The sequence below is a fragment of the Lipophrys pholis genome (genome assembly GCF_963383615.2).
Source record: "Lipophrys pholis genome assembly, chromosome: 11".
Lineage (NCBI taxonomy): Eukaryota > Metazoa > Chordata > Actinopteri > Blenniiformes > Blenniidae > Lipophrys > Lipophrys pholis.
The window spans coordinates 20,502,030-20,528,414 of NC_137631.1; positions in this window are offsets into that span (position 1 = coordinate 20,502,030).

Here is a 26,385-nt window from a genome sequence, read left to right on the forward strand (position 1 = left end):
ATTTAATGAGCACTGAACTGCAGTTTTTAGGATTTGTGTGTTTTTAAGTGAGTCCTTTCACAAATGAGACGGTTGGATGAGCTTTTTTGTTTTTGAACAATATAAGGCAGAGACCTGGTAGGTTCTTCTTCTTCTTCTTTTTTTTTTTTTTTAATAATAGACTGTTGTTTGTTGAAAATGTTTCTTTCTGGTGATGTATGCAGCAGAGTGCAGCGTCTCTATCCATCTTCCCCTTCCATAAAGGCCCAGACAAGCCTCCTCCAGGCCTGCTGTCTGTCTGGAGCCAAGACTGTGTAGAGTTCAAACAGCAGAGAGGAGTGGCTCCACTCCGCCTCTGTCTCTGCCTTCCCTCTCTTCCCTACAACTGGGGGCCATTATCTTGCTCCTTTGTGTCTCTGTTATGGGAAAAGGGCCCACATCACCACCGGAGAGGAACTGGCAGACAATTATATGGGGTGGCGAGGAGCTAAGACACATAGTGAGCAGATTAGACAAGCCACCACAGAGCGTATGAGAGGGGGCCTAATTAGACGGCGCTGGGGAGAAGCCAAGCGACAATACACATCTACTATGTGGCTGCATCTCTGGGAAGGCGCCTGCTCCTCTGAGCTCCAGAGCCGGAATAGTTGTGGCAGGAGGACTTCAACTCCAGGCAAGATGGAGGAGAGATGAGGAAAAGCCATGTAAGCAGCTTTGTGCGCTCCATGAGCTCAGGAATGGTATTGATTAGCAGGCCGCAGCCCTCAGTGGGGTTTTTTTTTGCAGAGGTTTTCGTCACTCTAGGGGCCCCCAAAAAAGTCAGTCACCCTACATTTTGTTCCCTTGTTAGGGCGATATGCTGACCTGTAGTTTGAGCTTTGCTTTCCGAGGAGGACACATTAGCGGTTACCTTTGACAACAGAAATGTGGGACAACTCGTCCACAAAACGGCAACCCTGGACAACTCGTCCATGTGGTTCCGGACATCTCGTCCACGTCTAATTTTTATTGTCTGTGGACGAGATGTCCTACAATCACAAACGCGCAGCACTCTGTGGATGTATGTATTTGTGTCTTTGTGCACTTTCAGTCTGTGAGTTGAGTGGACAACTGCTTTTTAAAGCTCTGAATTTTGAAACCCTGTTATTATGGCTTGTGTCCTGCCAAAGCCTCAGTACATTCCTTTGACTGTAAATTCTTGTCTGTGAGCCTCCTCTAAGGTCTGGTCCTCCATGTTCACAGCTAGAAACAGAAAAGGTTTGATCATCGCAGACAAGACACTAAACTTGTGCACTCTGTGGAAACTAAAGGAACAAAAACATCCCCTACCCAAAGCTCGGCCCAAATGAAAAGTAATTCTCTCCTTTTGTTCTCAGGAGCGTCAAAAGCAGATGTAAAAGTCAGTAATACAAAGTTAGTAGGTCATTTGAGCCGGGCAGATGTGGAAACAACGCAGCTTGCTACTACTTCTGATGACCCCAGTCCTGCACATCTGGCCCCAGTAAAAGCACAGTGAGGTAATAATAGCACCTTTTGAAACGAAGAGAGATTACACAGAGCGCCTGAAACACTTCCTGCTCTCTGTCTCTCATGAACGGCGGCTCACGGAAGTCTTCTCACCTTGGCTGAGGGTGTTAATTACAGCTCCTCGCAGCTGCCATGCTCGCCACTTATTGGGCGTGCTGACACATGCGAGCACACAGGGGATCCACGCTCTCAGAGGGGATTATGGACTAGCACGCAGGGTGAGATGGGACAAGGGAGACATTTTCTGTTGGATACTTTTTCACCTTAAATAGGCACAAAAAAATAAAATGACAGTAGATGGCTCAGGTGCTTAGCTTCATATTCAATGTGTCACTACAGCAAAAGTGCACAATGTTTAATTTAGTAGCAGTACAAATACTTGTACACCGAAAATCAATACACAGAAATGGTAGAATGCAGCCTAATGGTGTTGATAAAGGATATTTTAAAACCATGTTACTATTTTACATTTGTTAAACTTTTATGGTGCACTCATTTAATATGTGTAAATAGAAAATGTCTCAAGATAGGCTTTGGGATACTAAAAGAGAACCAAAAACAAAGGAGACCAAACAAAAATGATGGCGTTAATGGCAGAAATACTGCAAAATAACATATATCTGATATGACATAAGGTAATATTTTGGTGTGTCAGTCCAGACAAAGCTGTAGAGCTTTGCACTAGCTCCAAATATTCTTCAGTCAGTCTCGGTAATCATCATTATAAACGATTGAAAATTATTAAAATCAGTTGGCACGTATGAAACCTTTCAAAATCACACATATTTCGCCATCTGTAGGTTAACAGTTTCTCTCAATGTGACAAAAATGGCACAAATTACACAGCAGATAGTAGGCAGTACAGAAAACCAACATTATTATCACTGTTGTATTTCTATAGTAGCAGCACCTTTCTAGATGTATGAAACTACTTTTAATCACATAGGTTTGAAAGTGTGTGTGTGTGTGTGTGTGTGTGTGTGTGTGTGTGTGTGTGTGTGTGTGTGTGTGTGTGTGTGTGTGTGTGTGTGTGTGTGTGTGTGTGTGTGTGTGTGTGTGTGTGTGTGATGGTCTGGGTATTTGTGTTGGTCCTGTCCTGGCAGTCCCTGCCCTCACCCACATTCAGCTGCAGTCACTGTCAACACCCTTAGACTGTGCGACAGACAAAATGGTAGAAGGATGGATAAACGAACAGGCTCAAATTCTATACTTTTATAAAAGGTACAGATTATTAAAGTTACTTGAAGCCCTTGAAGGAAATCAAACCATCAGCTTCCGATTTATAAGCTGACAACTTCAAGCATTTCTACCCAAAGAAGGCCATGTGTGTCTGCTGCTCCATGTTAATGTTATCTGGTTGTTCACTCAGTCATGTGGCTCCTGGTTCTGCCTGTTCCAGGCTTCACATTCAACAGGCATCCTTTCTCCATGGTCTTATCTTGCTTTTTGCATTTGTTGGGCATGAAATTCAATGATGGCCCCCTTCTTGTATAAATCAGGCTTGAGAAAAAACAATGATACAAATCATTTGAAATATAGTTTCAAAAACACAATGATGATCTTTATAAAATGTAAGGAATTGAGAGGACAGACGAAATAAACAAAGGGCTCAGAAAAGATGCTTGAAAACCTAAAGGAGAGCTGTCAAACATATATACCAGCTGCCAGAAGCAGCCCACCAAGGGTTCGATTCGACCCTGTGTGTTGGGCTTTGCAAAGTTAGAAAAAGCCACAGAGAAAACAATGAAAAATGTAATCTTTTGATTCAGCCACTGGCGATCATACTGATTCTGTAAAAGTAGCAAAATAAAATACTAGAATAGAAGAGGGCAGAATAGAAATACTTTATCAATGCAAAAGGAAAATTCCTTTACACATTGCTCCACACAGATCACCTCTGGCTGAAAGGTGAAGTATATAAGATTGAAGTCTTGTCACTTTGGTGCAGTGGGTGTCTAGAGTAGTTTCAGGAATCTGCTGCTTCTTCTGCTCTTGAATTGGATGCAGAAAGGCTCGCTGCACCACTATGTGGTACAAATTTATATTACCTGTCAGGCTCACACACAAGCTTGTTTGCTAGGTAACGTAAGTGAAGTTCGGTGCAACATTAAATTTCAGTTTGTTTTCGACTGTAAACATTGCATACTGTACCGTTAAAGATGTTATTATAATGTTGTCATCATAAGCAGTGCTTTATGCATCATTTGGTCCATATGAAGTACAACTTCTTGTTTGTATTTTATGAATGACAAGCCATGATTCTGCTGCTGTGCTGCAGGTCTCTCCTGAGCCTGGAATAGAGCATTGAGTAAGCATTTAGGTGGTTTTTCAGAAGCCAAATACAGCCTAGTCCTGATGCTCTTTAGCAGATCCCACCCTCCCCTCAGTAATTACAGGGTGCACAGGGGCCTCTCTGACGTATGAGAAAGGATTTATTTTAGTGAGTTTCCACAGAGGTTAAAGGAACGCCACAGTGTGAGCACATACACACACACACACACACACACACACACACACACACACACACACACACACACACACACACACCAGTGTGTACCCTTCAGCTCCATTCTGACAACATTTATGAACCAGCTGAAGGCTCCTATGCTCAAATCACATTATCGTATTGTGGCACTCACATAGATGATAAACTACATTTTCATGTTAAAACCTCTCAGCTGCTGTTTGAAACCTCAGATCTTGTTGTCCGTCATCTTCTGTTTGTACTGCTTTGAAAAACCGAAATGCACAGTGAGAATGAAGTTACACTCTATTTCTACAGCAAAAGTTTGGTTGAGTGTGCACACTGCTCGCTCTCTCAAACCTAAACCAGGATGTCAGATCAGAGATTTCTTTTATTTGACCCAATACCAATGGAGTAGACTTCAGTCAGTGCAGAACTCAGTGAAATCTCTTTAAAATGTCTTTTTTTCTCCCTCTTGGTACAGTTTGATTCTCTGTTTGCATGTGGAGTTTCACTGATGATAGGAAAAATATGTTTGCTGTAATCTGAATGATATAATCTCAGAAATCTCTGTAATTTAGGCTATACCAACCTTTAATAGAGTTGCATTAAGGGCTATAATCAAATCCTTCTTGACCCCTGTACCTAAAATGTGAGGCAATAGCACATGGATGCAGTAGGCACTTCATTCGTGCTGAGAGACATATTTTTATGCCTGCATGATTGTGGTCGGGGCTGCTTGTGGGTTTTTTCTGGGGTGGGGGGAAATGTGACTCTGAGAGAACCAAACACAAATCACTTTACACTTAGTGTTAAGTGAATGTATTCTGCATTACTTTGCACAGAGTGTCACATGTTTGGAGAAGTAATCCTATATATTAAAGTGTGTCATGCTCACTGATCTCGCCAAGGGCTCAACAATTTTTTTCCACAGGCCCGGTTTGTCGTTTTAGAAGTCTGACTGAGGTTTTTTTCTTTTTTTTTTTTTTCCAAGGGGCTGTAAAAGAGAACATCTAGGAACGCCCCCCCCCCCCCCCCTTTTTTTTTTTTTTTTTCTGCAGGCCTCCTAATATGTTCCATATTGTGAGTTTAAATGGGGTGGACTCAGGAAATGCAGTCACACTGCTTTACCTTCCAAGCTTCCAGTCTGAGGTTTGGCCTGCAGTGACGGTGGTTGTGTGGACCGGGGCTGATTGGGTGGCTGGAGCTGCCGAGGCGGTTAGGCTCGGCCATGTGGGCTCTCTTCCTCCTCTCCTCAGGAGCCGAGATGTCCACGTTGCTGATTCGGCTTTGTTATGTTTCTCCGCATGCAGAGGAGCCTCATATGATACAGACCGTGCATTAATGACGGCAGCTCACATAATTTGACCCTCTTCAACTTTCTAAAAGCTGCAGCAATCTGAGACGTCTACCAGAAAACTACAGCCGTGGGCCTGTTGGCGCAGTTAGGCTTCAAGGCAGCTGACGGAGAGAAACATTAGCCTAGCTCGCTCTACACCGCTACACAAACAGATGGAGTCGTTTCTCAATGTTTTCTGCCTTTAAACTAAAGTAAGTGGGTTGGGTTAGTTAACAGAGGGGGAAGGAAACATTAGCTTAGCTCCATCAAAACCTCCCTGCCAACAAATGTAGCTAAGCTAATTGTTTCTTTAATGTCTCAAACTAATCCAACTTGCTAAGTTTAGTCAAGGAAGGAAACGGAGGGAAACATTAGCTCAGCTCCATCTCCCCAAAACTTTTTTATTCTCCCTGAATGAAGTTTTGAGGGCTTTCTGCTTAAAAAAAAAACACAACAAAAAAAACTCTTTAGACAAAATTTTAAGTGAGCATGCTCAATTTAACCCAAATATCTGTACTATTTATGTTTCAAAGTTATGTTTGTTACCCCCGTGTTCATTTTAATATATATTTAAGTCTTATTCATGTTTTTTTGGCACGCCTTGTTCACACAGTTGATCTCAACCTAAACGTGTTTCACAGAAATGACTCATCAGTGTATTTGATGAAGCGTTGTCACTGAATGTGACTTCTCCATGGCTGAAAATGACGCCGGTGTAACACCGAAGACGGAGCAGATTCAGGGCAGAAACACATTCCTCATCTGTGGCTTTGTTTAGGAAATACCAATAATGTTATTGGCTCAAATAACAAAAACAGTAGAAATGTCCTTTTGAGAGCTTGTACGTTTTATTTTCACCTGATTTGAAATTTTAATCAGCATTTCAACTTTCAACATTACACCACAAATAGCTTTTCTGTGCTTCCACAAATATGTGTTTCTTTCTAGTCCTCCAAGGAGTCCACGTTGTTGGCATTAGCCTGTCACTTAAGACAAAGGCAGTGTCAGGAAGCTCTTTTGCTTTCAGAGTGTTGTGATATTTCCATGTAGTTACAGCCGGAGCATGAAACGGGCCCCAGTTGTTTGACTTTGTGCAGTTGTAGAAGTGCTCTGCTGGGCAGCGTGGCACTGAGAGTCTACAAGAGTCTACCTCTGAAAAGAGTGAAGATGAGTGAGGAGGCTCAAATTCCAGCCCAGAGGTCAGGTTTCGCATTCCTGGGGCACACACCACCGCCTGTCTCCACACTGACATACCTGCTGAGTGTATGAGTGCCAGAGAGGGGCCAGGAATGTGTGTGTGTGTGTGTGTGTGTGTGTGTGTGTGTGTGTGTGTGTGTGTGTGTGTGTGTGTGTGTGTGTGTGTGTGTGTGTGTGTGTGTGTGTGTGTGTGTGTGTGTGTGTGTACACATGCATGTGATATGGTGTGTTTTTCATTCAGACCAATGTGTCAAGCGGAACTTATTACATTCCATCATCTGACTTACATACAGAGACTCAACAAAGCAAACAAAGTAGTGAGCTGTTTCTCTCTCTCTTTTACGTGTGATAGAGGAAAAACACACCGAGAAGAGCTGCCCCACCAAATCAAACCATGCACTCATTACTCTGCACACGCCATTCACAATCAGCTCAGAGGGTGAGTGGAAAGAAAAGAAACAGAAAAGGAACTGCGAGGCTCCAGTCTCCTCTGAGCTGCTGCACTTGAAACACTGAGGGGTCCAGAGAGGAGAAACTGATGCGTTTTTTTAAGAGCCTGCCGAGTCTACTGAGCAGCTGTATTTCACCGTAAAAACTCTGCAATGCAAAACCAGCCCCTTTGTAATTGTTCCATCATTTTGTTGTGACTTTCATAAAAAGAGGTGTCTGAATACCAGTCCAGCCACTCTCAATGGTTTTCATTATTTTAACAATAGTGTTTATTTCACTGTCTTTGAGCTGTGCCCTTATGACTAACATGAGTTGGAAGCAAATCACTAATTACATTCATGTGATGCCTTCTTTTCATTTGCAGATATAGATATAAGACCAGGGTTAAAGCTCAGAGATACAGACTTTTTACACTGTTTTCAACAACGAAACTGCTGAAATGCATTAGAACAGCCTCGCTACCCTGTGTGAAAGCTTTATGGGCTATGACATCGCCTTGGATGTTAGAAGCATGATGACCGTGCTGCTTTAAATTTATGTCAGGCTTGCCAGCCTCAGTAAAGTGTAACTTTACATTCAATACTCACCTCTTTGCCAATACAGCTCCAGTAGACAAGGCAGCTTCTGGCCAGGAACTGTTGGCTCATCTGCTCAATAGTATGGATCAGCAACACAATACCTCGCAACAGTGACATATAAGTCCTTTTTTTATGTTAAGTTGGAGAGCATTTTATCAAATTATGTTGAATTAAAGTTTTTCAAAAGGTACTTTACCCAAAGGGACAACACCCGGGATCTTTGTTCGGCCCCATGAGACCATATTAACATCCCCCTGAGGGCTTCCCAACCAACGAGAGAAGCCAGTGTTAATAACATGTCTTATTTCTCGAGGGCCGTGCAACATGATCTCCATCTGACATTCCTGGGCTTTTGTTTGTCTCCATTTCCACTGCGCTCCAGCCCCGACCGCCTCACTTGTCCCGTGCCATCCCATATGAGGCTGTTTAACATCTTAATCTGCTGCTGTCTTTCATCTGGCTCCTGTTAAAGCCTTAACAGAAAGATTGTGAATGCTAACTTCTGTCAGCACCTCGCTGTAAAAGAGAGGGGAGCGGTGGTGAGAGGAGCAGGTTCAGAAAAGCACAGAGGAGTGCAGTTTATATTTGCTTGGTGATGAAAGGAACACGTCCTGCTTTCTTTGTACTCATTCCTTATCTAAATACCCAGGAATCAGATTTGAAATTATTCATTTCTGAAAAAGGTATTTTAACAAAAAAAAAAATGCTTATACATACTGTATGTAACGTGTAATCCACACACTTTCAAGCAAAAAACAATTATGAAGTTTTATTTGTAATGATTAGAGCTTCTGGTGAGAGACAAAAAATAAATAAATTAAATATTCAAATGTTTTGAGATTGTGTACTTATTGTATTTTAATGACTTTCAGACTCATGTCAGTTTATGTATAAAAAGATTTTTTTAAATTTCAATTAAGGAAAACAGAAACCTTTCCAATGTATATGGTTTATACTAAATGAACCTGTATATTGAAAATACAAACAGATCTGTCTCACTGGTTCAGAGCCTGACAAAAGGTTCATCTAAGAACAGCCATGATATGATGAATGTGATTGCTTGATTTTTATTTGAAAATAGTAAGATACAGTGGAGCTTCTGGTAGCTTCCTAAATTATTATTAGATTATGTAACAGGTGCAAAGAGTCTGACTAAAGTATGAGAAAGAACTAGAAAGGAACAGCATGAAAGAGAAATACTGAGTCAAAACACACCATAGCTACAATCAAGTCCAAAATAGATCCTCGATCCCCCATTTGTTTTTTCTTTCTTTTCCCAGAAGACACAAGATCCTGTAATATCTCTGAACAACAAGTGATCATCAATGGTGTCTTTTCTAAATGGCCAACCTCTGTGCTCCATTAAGTGATGTTGATCATTAAGTTAATCTTCCAGTTTGAGACGGATTCATACTCAAAACTAACGCTAACTTGAACAGAAATGGAAGGACTAGACTCCTGTCTGAAGTTCACTTTTGAGGATATTTCTCTTTTGTGTCTTTTGTGTGTTAAAATAATGTTTTTTTTGTGTTGTACCACTGATGAAGCTCATGAGCCTGTTGAATGGCTTACAACCTGCAATGGAGAATCAAGAGCAGTAGAAACTGAACAAGATAAATATTAAAAATAATGAATATCAAACAGGTGTCTCACAGTCAGTCATCATTCTTATCACTTTTAAGTACCACCCCATGCCAATGCTACCCTCTGCGCTCAAAATAGTCTGAATCTGCCCTTGCAATCAAATACACTTTAGTTATAGTTCTCAACGTTCTCATCCGCCAGTTTGGCTGTCATGTGAAAATCAGTGTAACACTCCTGAGTCAGAGCTGCAGGAGTCACCTCTACACCCGCCTTACATGGATATTTATGTTTCCTCTCCTGTAATCCATCATGCTGATCAAATACCTGAGTGTATGACAAGTGTCAGTTTTCTGATATCCCTTCTCCACGTCTGGCTCCTACCTGTTTAGGCGAAACATGGACGGAGTAGGCGAGCCAGCTACAATTACGCGGTGGTGTGGTTCTCACAGATTCCTCTGCAGATTTATGTGAACGCCCATCCCCTCGCCTGTGGCAGCAGGTAGGGATGGCGGCAGCCTGTCAGAGCCAGAGGCCTGATGATGTTCTTACAGCCATTAACAAGGCAACTGATTGCTAATAGGAATGAGCCCGCAGCTACAGAGGCTCGGTCAGCTTCAGTACAGCGGGACTGTGTACATAAGACAACCAGGGGATTGTCGTTAGGAGGATAAAAATGCTGAACATAAAGCAGCACACAGATCAATGCACTCTGTGTGCCATCACTGAGCCCATCTCCTCTCTCCACTGGTATTCCTCTAATTGCTTGTGTCTTTTTTTTTCTTTTCTTCAGCCTGTATGAACAAAATGAAGAAATCCAGGGGAATTAATATAAATGCTGTAATAACTGCCCTCGGGACTTTTCAGAATCATGATAATAGCAGGCGCCTCGCAACCAGAAAGAAAAAGAAAATCCTCATTACACTTGCTTGTACATTCTTCCTGAATGGCAGACAAGCAGCAGCTTGTCGCCTCTGTCTACGAAGTGTACAGACTCATGTGTGTTGCTGCCTCTCATTCCTGAATGGGCTGCAGATCAAAGGACGGTCTGAATTATGTGCTGGAGAGAGATGTAATGACATTTAATTTTTTGATAATGTGTTTTTTAAGGTGATCCGCCTGTTCACATATGACTGGGCACTTACTCTGGGCCTGGGGGACAGTTCCCCTTGCATGTTTATCCACTGGATCCTCCTATACATGCCTCACCTGACGAAACAGCTTCTATTGGGTCACGTTCTCCCCCTGCACATTACACATGCCCACAGTTTGTGTGATTTCGTTTTGCTACTTATCTTAACGCGATCATCCAGTCACTGCATGGTCAGCACAAGCAAAAATGTACACCTCATTGAAATACTCCCGTTTGCATGTCACTTCACTCATGTCATCATACTTGATTATCTGCAAAAGGCTTGTTAACTGAAAATGCAATCTATTGGTATTAGTGTGAAATTAGTGCACTTTAATCAGGATCTTAAGGAGTCCAAGTAGGTTCTGTGTAGAGTTAATAGCATGATTTTGTGTTCCAGTGTTAGATTCGGCAGCTTTGCTTAACTTGGATTTTAAAGTGTAAAAAGTGTATTTTTTCTTTGTCTGGGACACTGGTGACATAACTTTAAACACAATGTGACAGAGATAGATCTGATAACCCGGCAACAAACATAATTATGCAGAGTAGGCGATGTGTTGACTAGAGAGAGAGAGTAGATCCCTGAAAACTATGTTGTTCATTCAAGGCATCATTCCAACCCAGACTCCCTCCAAATTGTGTAATACATACGTTAGTCCACAGCTCAAAAACTGAGTCATTTCACAAAATCCCACAAAACGGTTCTGAAAATAAAATGTGGGCACATTTCATCTACCTATTCTTTTCTGTGGGCAGATTTCAGGTCACGGTCATCTTTTCAGCTTCCTCAACAAATCTAGGTTCTTTGTGGTTAATATGTCGTTGCTACAGACTCTATCAGAGTCCAGGAGGATGCTGATGTCACGGAAACCCACGCACACACACGGGAAGAACATGAAAACTCCACACAGACATGCCCCGCCTGTATTTGGACCCACGGCCTTCTCGCTAGTCACTACTCCACCCTGCAGCTCTCTGAAACTATCCTGGGCCTTTTTCTTGCACATTTGTGTCACTTTGTTATTAAAGATGACACACCGATGATTGTCGTTTGTTCCATTGCAATAATCTTAAGATTATTAGATAGAATTAAAGATAATTTAGGGGGGAAAAAAGATTTTGTGTTTAATGTCCCACAGTGACAGTTCAGTTCTTCTCGAGAAGTCCAAAGTTACAGCCTTGAGTTCTCATGCCAAGCATGCTCTCCCTGGTGTAGGTTTGAAACGAGGGCAAGGTAAAGTCGGTCCTCGGAGACGGTTTATTTTTGCTGGCACAAGCACCTTTTTGGGCACAACCAGGCATCTGCTAGTATTTCAGGTCTCTGGCACGGCCTCAGTCGGTGAGGTACAGTATCAGGGGATTTCTCCCCTCTGGCGATGGCTCCGATCCAGCCTAAGAGGCTTGTTCACATCTAAAGAGAGGCCTCCTGTGTCAATGCGATCACTGTGTGAGAATACAAGAGAAGAGGCAGGTGGTTGTTTTAGCTAGAACAAGCTAGAGACACGCTGGTGGAGGCTGATCAGACTCACTACACGAGGAGTCAAAGAGCTGTTTTATTTTGTTTTGACTGGACAAATATTTGTGAGTCCATTATGAGGTTACACCTACAGACATGGGTTTAGGAGACAGTAGGAGTTTGTTTTCATCTGTTTCATCTTTCCCTTGCTGCTCCCCTCCTCTCTCCTGACTCGAGCACTCGTCTGCACCCCCCCACCTCTCACTCCAGCAGAGTTTTTAATATCAAAGTGCGCAGTCTGACAGGGGTAAGTCTCAAACAAGGGCTCTTTTGTAGGGGCTCCCTCCAACCGGCCAGGAACGACAAGAACTTGTCAACCCTTGTTCAGTTAGAAAGGAAGATGAAGACAGGGGGGAAAAGGGGCCGTGACAGAATTGGCTCTTCTTCAACGTACAAAAGGGATTATTTAGGTGTCTGGCAGTGACTATGAAACTGAATAACTTAATTTCAGCTTATTAAGGAGCAGACATACTCTCGATATGAAAACACTATTCATTTTTCAGATTCCCCTTATATTTAATATCATTTTGTCCAATAGGGACACAGTGTCTCTGTCTGTGGACGAAGCAAAAGACTGTAGTGACTTTGCCAGAAAACAGAAACAGACCTGGAGCCAAGACAAATATAATACGTTTACAGTTTGTCAGATTTTTTACAAAATGTCTTGCCTAAAGGTGTACTGCATCGGGCAGTTGTGGAAAACTGAATGAATATTCCAGAACAGTTCTCAAAGGAGAGAACAGTTATGAGGAAATTTATGACATCAATCCATTTTCCAAAAGGTAAGTTAAAACATAGTACAATGATTTGCAGTCCCTTCAATCCTATCTTCTACTGAAAACCAGAGAATCACAATATATCACATATTCAAAACAGAACTTTTTACTGTTTCATGAAAACAAATTCAAGGTTATCTTAATTCTTATTGCTGCAAAACATCTCAAAATTATTGTGAGAGAGGCATGTTTACCATTGTGTAGCATCCTTTTGTCTTTTAACAACAGTCTGTAGATGCCTTAGATGTGAGGAGGTGCGCTGCTGGGACAACAGCTGCTGCTCAATTGTCCTCAGCCTTCTTGTTTTAAATTTTTTTTTTTGATGGACGAGTTTCTCCAGACTGTAATTCATCTGGTCAAATGTGTTAACATTTCATGTTAGCTTTGATTGTACTTAAGCAACAACTACCTGTTAGTTGTATTTATGCCCAAAAAATTTGCTAATTTAGAAACATTGCAGACCTTCACGAATCCTGCAGCGTTTGGTTGTTTATTATGAAGGCTGAGATCTTCTGAATACACTGTTTACATATGGCACACTGAAGAACTGCAGAAAGCAGGAGGAGCTACATTATCTGCAGTGGACAGTATTGTCTGTCACCAGTGTTGAGACCGCAGTAATGCTTTACTAACAAGCCTACCCTTGGCCTTAATGCACTTGTAACTAATTACTCTAATTGAACTAATCAGTTCTGATCGCTAAAGTTCAGTTAATCTTGTTACTTGTAACTCCTCTCAGATAAAAACTGCTGTCCCTCTCTTTCCTGCCCTCTGAGTTGGAAGCCCTCTTTAGCGTCATCTGCTACTGTTTACATCGGGGATGTCAAACCAATGGCCCGAGGGCAAAACAGTGTAGCAGAAGGTCCAATTCAGCACGAAGGAGGCCTTTGTGAAATGTCAAGATAACAAAGAACATACTGACTGGAATTGTCAATAACTGGAACTGTGGTTGCTGATTTATTCAGATGTTTTCGTAAGAGTAGCAGACATCGTGCAACACTGAGACCCGAGACGAGACGTCACTGAAAGTGACCCTATTGGCCGTGAAGTCGCATGAGCATCAAAGCCTCATTTTCACATACAGTCAGGAGGTGGTAAATGAGTAGGAATCCGTCTATTTTGGTCAGAAAAGCAGCAATGATGTTCCTTTCAAATCGATCACAGGAACAGTTTGACCAAACTACCTCTTTTGAAATCGTGAAGCTTTGTCACGGCGACACAGTAAATGTTGCTGTGAGCCGGGTGATATTAAACATTAACGTGACGGATGGTAGTCAGACAGCCTCAGGAACTTGTAAGTATTTTCTAAAGAATGCATGCTTAGATCGGAGGAGAATATGGTGCCCTCAGCTCTTGTGACATACCACAGCACTATTTATGTTTATGATTGCAGCTTTGATGTGCCGCTTAACAAAGATCTTCATGCAGATTTCAGGCCAGATATTGAGTTTGTTCCCACGGTTGTGAAGGCTGAGATGAAGTTGCAGCTGAGAGGGGATCATTTGATCTGGTGGTTGAACAATCTGCAGCGTTACATTTTTCTTTTCTTTTTTTTTTTTGTTCATTTCTGTGATAGCTAATCTGGAAAATGTCTCCACACCAGAAAGCATTGACTTAAATCTCTGTGAAGTATGTGCTCATGCAGAAACACGGTACCTGTGACAAACAAGATCTTCTAGATATCTGCGAGGATTCTGCTCGAAATGCTCCTTCAAACAAACCAGCGTCGGCAATGCGGCAACATGTTTTTCAGACGTGTTACGTATAAACTTTGTTTGACCTCTGCGGGTAAGGAATGTCTCTATGAGCCGTGTTTTGGGCCGCTGGTATGAAAATGTACGTTTACAGCGAGTTGTAATGTACACAGAGGGAGAAGGAGAAGGGAGAGCTCCTGGCTGGAGGCCAGCTCAGGCCCCAGATGTGCAGCGTTGTTTGGGCCTCGTTCTGTGTTGCAAGTGTGTAGCGAGGAGTCGGCTACCGGACACACACTGAGGGATCTGGACAGCAGATGACTGCTCGCTGTTCCCAGTGGAGATCAACTAAAAGACTATTAGGGATGTTGAAAATGAAAGCATTAAGAAAAGTAAGATGTCCCGACAGAGAAAGATGTTTCCAATAGGAGAACATGTGGTCCAACAATACTGTGGGAAACGCAACAGGCTTCATTCTGAAATTGGCGCCCTATAAAGCTGATTTTAGTGTCCGTTTGATCATGTCCAAGTGAAACTAATTCATCAGGTGAAGTCCAATTTTGCATGACCTTTTCTGTGCCGTCATGCTAAACATGCTGGTTTCCTTCTGTAAGATCATCAGATTAGATAGCTTTGGTGTTCAGAAATGTCATCATACCATGACTGGATACGCCACAAGATCCTCTTTAATGGTACTGTGGAGAAGAGCCTGTACGGAGGAAGGACATTTCTGGATTGTCTCACAATTTGCAAACATTAACATTTTTGCGATTTATGAAATATGCAATTTGTTGGTAGTTGGTTCACACGTGTCTCGTTGGTAACACAAGCCAGCAGTTGAAAATCAATTTGTCATGTCTTTAACATACATTATGTTCACCCTATTTTATTATACTTTGGTTGGTTTGAGTTGTATTTCAAGTCATGTGGTGAAGGCTGGATAATATTTCCAATAGTAGAATAAACACCCCAGTGTTTGGCCTCTTTGCTGTAGCCAGTTAGTCCACTCGTTTCATGTGCATTAATATAAAAATGTGTAGGAATGTAGGGGGAAAAAACTCGAACTTGAATATGAGCACAAATGACAGTATCTATTTGCAACACACTCAATTGGTTGAGGGAGTCATATTTATTTTACTCTTTTGTAAATAAAATGATGTATTTTAGTCTCGTACGCAATAATGTAGCAAAATGAAAGCTCATTTAGAGAATTTTATGATCAGAAACATGTGTTATTTTGATCACTTTTACACCAACTTTGATATAACGATGTGTTTGTATATAGTAGTAAATAATATAAATATAAATTCATCCTGTTTTATGTCTCGAGAGATTCCCCTGCATCAACTCTGATTTTGTGCAGTTGCAATAGAGGGACTGTTGCACTAAGCCAAAGCTTCTCTGTTTTATGTATTTCCGTCTTCATTATGTTCAGGTTTTCCCTTTCTGACTCCCACCTCATGAATCTGCGCTCTGGGAGAGTTTGTCCTCCCCATGCCTCGGTTTCCCCTTTTTTCCATGCAGTCATGGAGATAGCCGCCTGTTCCCACACCGAAAGAGCGGCAAAACAGAAGAGGTAACGCTTGTCCACCTTCCCGCTAACTTGTTTGCGTTCCACCTTACACCACACACAGGGAATGAAACATTACTATTTTGAGAGACTTGAGGGGGGAAAATACTCCACCCAGCAAGTTATGCAATATGAAAACATCAGAATGTTCCACATTTCCTTCACATGGGATTTTCAAGAATGGCCAAAACTGCTCACCGAGCACGTGGAGAGTTCTTGTAAGGCCTTTTTTTTTAATTTGGACGGACACTGCAAATAGTATTGCAGTGGAAGTGTTGTGTCATGGTTGGGCATGAGCGTCTGGAGGTGATTAGAAACGTTTGTTCCTGTCAGAGTACAAAGTTTTAGCCTTCTGTGTGTGTGATAGACAAACTAACTGGAGTGAGTTGGACTGGATAAAAGAAGACACATTCATCAATGAAGTACTTTGACTTACTGTGATTACCTGCGATGGAAAGTTTTTCTACAGTTGGCCAAATTATAATAAAAGTCAGAGTGTCAGTTTTTCTTCCCCTGAGTTCCCTCTGTGTTCTCACGGATAAAATTTTCCATTTGTTTCATGCGCTTCGATCCAAACTTTTCCTCCTTTCCCTCTACCCCCTTGTTGTTTTCTTCCTACTGCCTCACACGCACACACACACGCACACACACACACATACACACACACACACACACACACATACACACATACACACACTGCCGCGCACTCACGCACATACATAATAAACATACTAGTTGATGACCTGGCTAATGCTTGTTCCTTGTCTAAAGAGCAGAGATAAAGACAGAGAGGAAAGTGGCGAGTGGTGCAGTAGACCCCCCCCCTCCCCTCCTGTCCTCCCCAAGGGGATCGGATGTTCTCAGCCGTTATAAGCAAGCAAAGCTGGCGGCCGGCAGACCGTCTGGCTCCAGTGCAGCCCGGGCACACAGACAATGCCAGACCTTCTGTCATGAGGTTTGCTTTCACTGAGGTCAGCTAAACAAGCCTCTAGGCCCTAAACACAGCCATGTGCACGAGCACTCCTCCATCCTCGTACAGAGCACATCTGAATGCACCCTGTGCAGCAGCAACCCCCCCTCCCCACAAACACACACACACACACACACACACACACACACACACACACACACACACACACACACACACACACACACACACACACACACACACACACACACCCACCCACCCCCACCCCAACCTCAGGCAACAGTGTCGGCCTCTTGTTTGTGTTGTCTGTGTCTGTGTTTGCAGTGTCACTCTGTCCCACAGTCAATGACCTCGCTCTCCTTCTCACACTCGGAGGAGCCGCCACCAGGTGACCCCCCCCCCCCCCCCCCCCCCCAGCTCACTCTAGCCAACATTTTCTGCATGCCACTGCACTTTAATTGGAGCATTACTATACGTTATTGCTGGAATAGTGTTAACACCGTGTCACTAGCAACTGTCAGAGTGAGCTGCAATAACCAGTGTTACACGTCTCAGAATATCAGGCCACTGGGTGAGTGCTCTCAGCCAGCTGTGGACCGCTGTTGACAGTTTATTTTGGCAGCTGTGGTTATCAGATACTTTGCCATTTCAGATTCTTCACATGATGGTCAGTCTGTAACTTTTGGTGGCTTGTCATTCATAGATACAAGCAACAGAATGCCCCATACATCGTGATTCATCTGCATGAGTGTTATATGATATAAATTTAACACACAGTCTATTAAATTTGCATTTAGGCATGCACTTGCACTTCCGTTGCATAACAGCTGGTGATCAAACATATGCATGGGTGTGGTTTACGTAATGAAATGCAGTCCAGCAATATTTCCAATGAACATTTTTCCCATCGTTTTTATCGTTTGTTATTCTTCAACATGTGACACTACAGTAAGTAAAACCACACAAATATGTGTTTGAAGTTCTTTTGAATCTTTTTTTTAGCTCATCCAAAACATGCTTGTATACAAGTTACACAACTACAAATGGAAAATATCGTACTTTTCTGTAAAATAATGAACCAGACTAATTAACTTTTCTAAAGAAATCCAGTACAGAAATTCTACCATAATTCAACTCAACTCAGTTTTTTTCATACAGTGCCATAACACTTTTACATCCCCAAAAGTACAAATAAAGATTTTTTTTTTTTTTAAAAAGCCAACAATCCCATATGTAAGTAAAAGTAGATTTGAAATAAACTAAAGGGATCGAGACAGAGAGAGCCCATTCTCCTATTTACAAAACCTTGTGAAACCTGAATCACTTCTTTGTTAAACTGCTGTAGGTTTATATCACTGCAGAGAGTATTTATCATTTCCAATGCATGTATGTCACTGCAGCAAGTCACCAAACTTTTTTGGCGGTCTCTGTTTTAGACATGCATTCTCTTCTCTGTCCTCTCTCTCTCTCTCTCTCTCTCTCTCTCTCTCTCTCTCTCTCTCTCTCTCTCTCTCTCTCTCTCTCTCTCACTTCAGTACATTCTGCAGCTTTATGTTGCTATTTTTGTTGATTCCTTAATACTATCTTGGAAAAAACTGTATTGTAATTTAAATCACGTAAATAAATGAACTGAATAAATGAATGAATAGAGTTTCCATTATGAGATTTTGAGATTGTCAGAGATTTTTTTGTTTGTTTGGACATTGTGCATTAAAAGTTTTATCATATGCCACAAATGGTCTAATAGGAGAAACAGCTGCCAAAATGTCAACCAAATCATTGCTGTTTCATCCCATTTTCATATTTTCCAACCCTCACACCGTTGTTCTACTTTGTTTCTTCCGTATTTCCACACAGCCTGACAGTATCATGCACTGTATAATCTGAATAATCTTATTTTACATGTCATTTGCAGTTTCTATGGATGTTTTTAGCAGAGCAATAACAAAGAAAAAAAAATTGTATTGTATTCTACATGGAGACATCTGTCTGCTTTAGAGCAGTGTTTTTCTGCACAGTTAGTTTGTTGATGATCCTGTATTTACTCATTTGAAAAAAATCTGTCTTCCATAATAACGCAAACTCTGGATTTGTCATTTTCAGAAACCAAAGCAAGTGAGTTGAAAGTGTGAGGTTGTTTTATGGCAGTGGCGTGCTTCTGTTTGAAGAGGCAGATGGACGGGGGAGAGAGAGAGAGAGAGAGCGAGAGGGAGAGAAAGAGAGAGAGAGAGAGAGAGAGAGAGAGAGAGAGAGGGGAGGCCTGTCAAACGACTCCGGTGTGCTGTGTTTGGGGATGAGCCGGCCCTCAGAAGAGTAACTTTTTGTGAGTGAGTTATTCCAGCTGAGGCTCCTCTGTAACCTGCTGTTTTTGATTTCACAGTCCATCCCCGCTCCTCTCTCCCAGCAAGCGTCTCAGAACGGACTCCCTCCCCGCTCTCCACACACTCGCTTGTCTGCCCTCACAGGTTTCAGGCTGATTTATGACGGATGAGGGAAAATGAAGTGTGAAGGATTACGTTGTGTTTTAGACCTGCAGGGTGTGAGCTGTTCGCCCTCTGATAGACAAACTTAACGGTTTTGAATCACACTCAAAAATACACGCTTGTGCACAGATGTTTGTTAAAGGTACTGACCCAGAAACACTGTAAACCACAACGCCCAAGATGTCAGTGACATCAAATAAAAATATGGTGGCTGTTTCAGTGGATCTGGGCCAAATAACTGATTGTTTCTCAAAACGTTTTATTCTCAGGAGTATTTTAGAGCTCCTCACCAAGACTCATTTCTGGAATCAAACACACAGTCTAATCTACACAAATGAAAGATCCTGGGATGAGGATTAGGTTCCAGAGCGGGGGTTCCAGAGCGGGGGTTCTGCAACCTGCGGCTCTGGAGCCACATGTGGCTCTTTGGCCCTTTTGTTGTGGCTCCCTTAAGCTTTCACTGAATTGTACTTAAATTAACTGTTTTTCTTATTTTTATTTTAATGTACACATCAGAGTCATTTTCAAAAAAGACTTTATTTCTTGAAAACAAAATGGCTAAAACGCTCTTCCTTCCTGTCACCATATGACTCTATAACTCCTCCTTGTAAATAGTGTTGCTGTGTTTTGGTTAATTCCATCCTTCCTGTGCTTACATTGGTCTACTTATTTAATTGTTATCCTGTCATATTTGATGTTCAGCTTTCCTTCTATTCAATCTGCGTGGAGCAACGGTTAAAGGGATTGCACTCTGGCATTAATAAAGTACTTCTATAATAAAATGTCAAAATTGTCCAAAAAATGTAGAGAGTTAGAATCAGGTACAATATACTGCTGAAAATATATTCCTAAATTGTAATTGAAACATAAGATACATGTTTCAAAACTACTGGATATATGCCACTTTAGAAGCTGTGTCAGCCTCATTTGAAAGGTTAAATGTGTTTTGCGGCTCATAGTAAATTTGATTTGGTAGAAAATAACAAAAAAGGCTCTTTTGGTCATGGAGGTTGCAGACCCCTGGTCCTGAGTAACAAACAGGCCTGCCATTTCCAAAGGAGAAGCCCGCTCAGCCTCTCGAGAAGTGAAATAACCACTATACTCAAATGTTTCCTCCCCTTTGGCCCGCTCCCACTTTGCTTTCTACTCCATCCTTCCCTCCCATGTCTCCTTCCCGTCCTTCTCACCCACTCCTGTTTTTTATCACTCCCCTTTTCTCTGAATGAGCTGCCCTCGGATTACTGGGGTTTGTGGAGGTCTATCAAAAACATGTGTGGAGGTTTGGAGGCGGCTGATGGGAAGTCCTTCGTCAAGCCACTCACCCTCATTTCTCCCAAACAGTCAGAGCCTCTCAGCGAGTTCAAAGACAGAAACTTATTGGCTTTTTACAGGATATTATTTTCCACGGAATGGATAAACAGGAAAAACTTCGCACCCTTGAGCACTCTCAGTAAAATACAGGAGCCAGTGGGATCATTCGGCTCTCTCAGTCACTGCTGCCTCAGCTTCACTCTCTGTCTTTAATGCTCTTTGTGTTGGACTGATAATTATTTCGTCAGGGACATGGCATTGGGGGATTTGGGATGAGAAGAAGCTTCATGTTCATACATACTAGAAAAAAAAGGAAAAAAGGAAAAGAATAATTATGATGTCTTGCAGATTGTGAGGTTTTCTGACTGAACATGTCTCATCAGGACAGTGTTGATTTAAGTGACAATAACGCAGAAATCCAGTGATGTAGACTTCATTGAGAATTCCCCTTTTGAAGAAACTCTTAATCAAATGTTACGTCGCCCCCTGGTGGAGTTCTTCGGTACTGTGCAGGCAGGCACAAACTAACATTCAAAAACTAAACATTTTGATGACTGCTAAAATTGTGTGTGTATGATATTTATGTGTATGTCTGCGACCTAGTGAAAATAAAAAAAAAAACACGTTTTTTTTCCAGAAATCTTCTTCGTAGAAGCCATGCAGTTATAATCATCATGTTATTTGAAACAAAATGCAAAAAGGGAAATAACTTTCAATTTAAAACAAAACAAAAAAAACAAATGCAAAGACTCCCCAGAATCACCTGAAGGTACGGGTGTTTTCACACCAGGATATTCCGGGACTCGGGAAGGAGATGTGACTTGTTGGCTGACACCTTGGCGAATTGAACCCTCTCAGTAATATGCTGAGGGAATTCACGCCCAACAAATGCCAATGGGGACGGGGTTTCGCTGAAGCTGCTGACATTACTGCTATAATTTTGCAGTAAAGGGGGAAACGTATAGACAAAGGCCCTGTTTTCACGACAACATTTCAAGTGAAAATGCATTGTCTTTGCTCTTTCGTTTCAGAAAAGTTTTCGGTTTGCAAGGCAGCGTTTTGAAAATGATGTCTGTTTCCATGGAAACGGCAGAGATGCTGAAAACAATGTAGTTTCAATGTTGGACCACTACTATTTTGTGTTTGTAATGAAACCACACACAGAACAATATACCATAAACTTGCGATGCATGACGATATTGGCACATCGTATCTCTCGATAACAATAAATATTTTAAAAAATTTAAACAAAAGGGTATGGAAACGATTAAAAAATCTAAAGTTCAAGTTTAAAGGTTATTATGGCACTATTTTACCAGTCCAACCCACTCAAGATGTAATCAGGCTGTTTGTGGACCCTGAACTAAAATGTGTTTGACACCCCTGGTAGAGATTGTGAAAATGAAGAAATGCTTATTTAAATGCAGAAAATGTGTATTGTGCAAAATGTGCACATCATCAAATGACTCACTGGTTCTGTCTCATATACGTTTGTACAATACCAGAAATGGAGAAAGATTACAAAGCATTTCATGGCTTAGTTATTATCAAGACACTCTGAGAATGGGAGGAACCATTATATTTTCAGATAAAGACATGTTTTTGGGTCAGGCCACGGTTAGTTCACAATGAGGGAATATTCATTTAAAGCTAAAAGACAGATTTAAGGCCAAAAAAAAGTGGTTGAAAACAGAATATGACAGTCAGGGCAGGCAGGATGTGTCATGTTCTGAGGATTGTATTCAAGTTTTACACCTAGAAGCATCTGGAGTGTAGAAAAAAAGAAGCATAAATAAGAAAATCAAGAGAAAGCAACTAGAGCATGTAAGAACCTGACGCACAGGACACCACCTGAGCTAAACAATCTGAAAAGCAGTGAGTGAAGGACCATGGTTCGCATATACTGATGCAGGTAAACAGACCTTAAAGCAGGGATGTCAAACACGTGGCCCACTTCATTTTCTTAATAGAAGTGAATACCATTTCTGATTATTAGGTATAAAATACATTGTTTTAGTAATAGAAGCAAAGATGATACAACACTGTGACCCTCACTGTTATATTGAGCTCCCTTATTGCTCATGAAATAGCCTTGACATCACAGTTATGCCTTGTGGATGAATTCATGAAAAAAAAAATTACATTCATCAGGATCTTTCAGCGTGGTATCTCAGGAATCAAAACATATATCCTGCATTGTTTGAGACCAGCAATTAAAAAAAATTCAAATGTGCATTGCAAATGGACAAGATTGTTTGGGATTGTTTCTGCACTTATTGTTCTTAGAAAGCTTCCACATTTTCCAGATTATGTACATATATTCATTTCACTCTAACCTCATTGCATCAAAACTAAAAGCAGTTTGCGCTGTTTGTGGGAGCCTTAAAGAGCATGCAGTAGAAGAGGGTGGATCAGTTCAGCCTTCTAAACGGGCACTCGTCTGTGTTACGCTTGGTAATAAGAGTGGGAATTGTAAATTAACTATTACAGGGAGCCAATGACTCGAGAGTGGAGGTGGGAGGATGCTATCTATTTCACTTGGTGTGAGTACATGAGGCAAATTCCCAGCTCACTACCGCCACTGAGGGGCACAAAAGAGGCATTATGAAGTATTACATGCAGTACCTTTAAAGTAGACAGAATGCTTATGGAGGGGGGGACTTGAATCAAATGTGTGTGTGAAATGCAGGTTGTTGTTTTTTTTTTAGTTCTGGTGTATTAGATGTGACTGGTTTTCTCAAAGTTTCTGCACATTTAACAAACATCTGTACAGAAGTTTTTACAGTTTATCAGGACCTAATAGGATCACATACAGAGATCAGAAGTTTGTAGGTGTAAATTCACTGACTGTTGTAAGTGCTTGTATAAAAGGAACAGGCCGTCCTGCTTTTTGAGATGTAATCTCCACAGATGAATACTGCTGAAGCAAGAAAGCGTGCTCCCGCTCCCTCTCTTTTAGCTCCTGAGCTCAGTGAGAGCATGAGAGTGAGCCCGAAAGGGAATGGAAAAATCCACGGCATTTAGGTAAAGCCATGTCATAAAGGCAACACTAATGAGCCGGAGGTTTTAAGAGAGCGAGCGGAGGAGGGAGGAAATGGTTTACATATGGATTTGAAAGAGCACAGGCATCACAGCTATGTTGTGTATGTAATAAAGTAAAGTAATCCTGGAGCACACGTCTCTCCCCTGCTGCTCTACCACTGAACTTCTTTACTTAAGTAATAGCTGAACTTATTTCATTATTCAAAAAGTAACTAAAATTTGATTAGCAAACCTAGTTTATTTAATCTGCAAGACTTTCCACTGTGCTGGAGGCTTTCTGAGGAATCAAGTGTCACACAGCTTCTGTTCACCCTCATTCCCCCAATATGACCAGTATGTACAAAATCCCTGTGATAATTAGAACAAGAGAAAAAAAGAGTGCTGTCATCTATAATTACAGCTTAACAAAACAAGGAAATATTTTAGGGCAAACTTCACATCAGAAACAACCGAACAGCAATTGTTTCTGTAAGCATGAATGTGAAACATGAAGCTGATCACCTCCACTGTGCACACACACACACACACACACACACACACACACACACACACACACACACACACACACACACACACACACACACACACACACACACACACACACACACACACACACAGACTAATTTGTGCATCTCTTTTTGTCCTATTCTGACCTAACAATAGTGAACTGAAGGAAATACTTTACTGTAATATAAAAAAAAGTTGCTTTGCTAATCACAGAGATAAGTTGTCTTAAAGTAGTGTCCCAGTATATGGCTAGTTTAAGTTGTCAAAGCATTTTTTCTTCTTCCCCAAAATGCACCTTATTGATGGAGTCTAGTCAATCATATTAGGCATATTTCTTGTAATGAGAACACATTGTACAATACGGATTAAATGAGATTTCACTGTATAATAGCCATCTAATGTAATCTTTATACTGAATTTAAAATCTTGCCACAGCTATGAAAATGTCCTTCAATAACATGTTATGTATTATAATAATAACAATAATAATAATAACAATAATAATAATAATAATAATAATAATAATAATAATAATAATAATAATAATAATAATGTATGTAGCATTACTTGTGAAGCCAAACGATCAACATAATGCAATTTCAGCTCATTATCCAAACCACTAACCATAACCATCACAACGAGGTGCCTGACCTCGACTCAGTTGTGACTTTGGCCTAAAAACCACTTCTTGTCCCTTCAAAGGTTGACCAGCTCTTTGAGCTTCAGGACTTCATAAAGTGAGTAAAAACAACAACAAACCCTGCAACACTTCATTGTTGGGTTTTCTTGCCAGCAATTTGTCTGTATGTAAGATCTCTCCTCTCCAAGGGGCCGGTAGTAAGACCAATATTTTAAGATCAGTTTTATGCCTGTCTGTGCTAAACCGCTTAAGTTCTGCAAATATATGCATTGACCAGAGGCTATGCATGATAATGATAATGCATAATAGATAAATGGGAATATCGCTGAGAACTACAAAGAGCTCTGATTGCTTTCTTTTCCTTGAGCCACATTAAATCATCTTCTAAGCCACATTAAACTCTGCTCCCATTGAGAAAATAATAGGACTAATGACTGATATTACCTGGAAGAAGACAAAAACCCAAACACATAAAAAAGGTTTTAGGATCATTTGGCTGCTTCAGTCACACAGGAAATATAGACAAGTTAAGATATATATACCTGCCAGTATAGTCAAGATAATACTGAAGTAATTTTTCTATTTTGAAATGGATAGACTTGAAATTAGCAATAAAGTTTAAATCAAATGATAAAAATGGCATTTATTACCTCGACTATCAAACCATCATTACAAAGGGTGAAGTCACAGATTAAACAGAAGAGTCTTAAACTGTAACACATTGTGTTTCTCCTTATGACACAAAGAGCTCTCACATTGTTCTGGAATAGACTGATGGGACTGAACTATCCATCCATCATTTCGATCGCTGTATCCAGTGCAGGGTTTTTCACTGGAGCTGATCCCAGCTCCCTATGAGGGAAGACAGGGTAAACTCTGTTGGGTCCCATGACCTGAGAGCACTCACCACTGCACTCCAAGTAAAATATTACAGTGACTCATTTCTAGTTCAAGTTTATATGTTCATTTACTTTTATAAATTTACATGCTTTGTTGTTGTTTTTTATCATTGTGCTAAAGATGCTGTAAATAACGCTTCTTCTTTGTCTTAAGTAAGATGTTAAAGTAATGCTATTACTTTTGGAAGTAATTGATTATCATTATGGATCAATCAGTGCAGTTTTAAATCTGGTTGCTTTTAAACTTTGTTGCAGCTGAAGCTGTTTTGTCTCCATAATGCTCCCTACATGACCGTTAACGTCGGCCAAAGTTCTGGTCTCACCATTACCTTTGAACCCTTCTGTTTGCTAAAAAAGAAATACCACAATAAGCTCAGTCTTCCCAACGGCACAGAGAAAGATATCCGACTGGAAGTAACATTGGCATTGGCTTTCATCTATGGTAGCTGTCAGGTATTCCCAGGACTAAATATATGACAGCTTAGTTTTTATAAAAGCTGCCTGCTGCAGGCCGCATGTTGGTATGTTGGTATTTTAATCCGCCTGTTTTGTTGCTGCTGTCCTCATTGTTGATAAATTGTGTCTTTAACGATTCGGTGTTATGCTGAGAAGTGCATCTCCCTTGCAGTCCAGACTGAGCAGTTCAAAATACTGGACACTAATAACAACTCGCTGAAGCAGACCACAATAATATGGGCACCACCTTTTGGCTTCAAACTAACTAAAGTGACCGCGACATAACAGGACACACATACAGGAGGAGAACGTGTGTGTG